We start from the raw sequence: 1,910 nt of genomic DNA, 5'->3' as shown, positions 1-1,910 counted from the left end.
ATATGAATTACAATTTGGGAAAGCTGGCAAGGCAAGGTGAGCAAGAACTGCTTATTTGGTGTTATTTAAGATAAGTGCTCTTCCTTCAAAAAAAAATGGAGCCAGGAGAAAAACCTGTGGTGTCTCTGAGAGGCTGACAGGAAGGCTGAGTTGAGGGTGATTTTGTTGACGGGATGACACTGAAACATTTTAGGTGGCTGTAGTGAGTGAGATACACCTATAGAGATAAGAGGTTATCCCTAGAACTCCATACCTGAACATTTAAAAAAATTGAAAACTAATGTAAAAAGAACAGAAATGTTAAGCAATTACAATAATTGCAACTTAGAAAAAAAGACACTGAAGCACTAAATGCTTGAGTAGTATGTACCATGTTTCATGCAAACAATAGGCATGGTTCTGCTATGAATCAACAGATCTGAGTCAGATATTTTACCTTAACCAAGCCTGAACATACCAGTACAGGGTAGAATAGAACCTGTTTGAGGATACGGGAGAGAAAGAAGCCAGTAATACTCATTCCAGTCCCATGAAGAATATTACAATTTGGGACTTTGCTTAGGCTAGACAAAGCAAGTTCATAAGATAGGGAAATGAAAGCAAAGTATTAAGGAAGAAATTAAATTTTACTATAAACAGATGACTCGTGTTAGGAGACAGAGTGAAAAGAAGTAAACAAATAAGGAGAAAACTGGGTGTTACTAGAAGTCTCTCAAGGAAAACAATCAAAGGCATGTGCACTTTGCTGCTAAAAAAAGAATCATTCCTTCATATGGGAAAGATTCATTTGGTCTGAGGCATGCCAGTACAAAGAGGTCTCATTTTCTCAGAGCTGAGAGTCAAAGACTGAATCAGCCATCCAGTGTATCTTGGTTCTGCCATGCATGGTGGCCTGTGAGGAGGTGTGGTGGAACCTCAGGCATGTTTTTCTCTGTCAGGGCATCTGTCCTTTTTATTTATACCATTGAACAGTAAAGGTAGTCATGATCAGTGGTGTCTATTTAGTCTCATGGTAAACTAAAGGTAAAAGGTAAAGGTAAAGGCCCTCCCGTTGATCGTCGATTTGCTCGAGCGGGCCCAGTAACGTCTCCATTGGAGACTTTGTTGTTACTGTGTTTGGCATATCGAATACTCTCCGTAGCTTGCCTGGCTCTCCGAGAGGGGCGGAGGAATCGAACTCGGGTCGGCCATGTTGGCCGCTTGTAAGGCGAACGCCCTACTGCTGTGCTATCGTGTGGTAAACTAAAAACTATAAAATCCCCCAAATCTGGTTTGTTTCTGTCATTTTTCATGTTAGCTATATTAACCTCCCTATATATCTATTGCCCCATACAGACAGTCATTATAACACTCTCAATTAAGGAAGAACATACATCTCAAATATAATGAAATAACTTGTGAAATCTGAGTCTGGAGAGAAGAGAGCTATTATTAGTCCTAGAACACTGCCTTAGTTAGGACTGCCTTAGTCCTAGAACACTGCGTGAGGAATTCTCCCTGTTTTCTGCCACATTTATAATGGGAGAAGCTCCCCAGAAATGTCTCTGAATGAGACCAGTCTAAGGGATAGAACCAAAGGTTGTAGAGAGTTTTGTTCCCTGTTATAACCTACCCACTCTTCTCAAAAATAATTATTCTGAGTTTTGGAATTGTGTTCCTTGGTTCTAGGAAAGTACAAAGATTGGGCTCTGTAATGATGGATTGTCTGTTAATAGGTGAGCAGAAGTGAGACACTCACTCTCTGTACTCTGCTTCTCCTTCCTTTGGGGTGTATGTTGAATGTCGTAAGGACCATGCAGCGTGAGTTCACAGATTTTGGTATGGGGAGTATAATAGTGAAGGAACGTGGTATCTTGTAACTTGAGGTCATGAATTCAGTTTCAGCTATTTTATTACATTTAAAACACAGT

The sequence above is a fragment of the Sorex fumeus genome, unplaced genomic scaffold, assembly GCF_029834395.1.
Source record: "Sorex fumeus unplaced genomic scaffold, SorFum_2.1 ptg000007l, whole genome shotgun sequence".
Lineage (NCBI taxonomy): Eukaryota > Metazoa > Chordata > Mammalia > Eulipotyphla > Soricidae > Sorex > Sorex fumeus.
The sequence above is the reverse complement of the archived record's forward strand: the minus strand, read 5'-3'. Positions refer to the sequence as shown.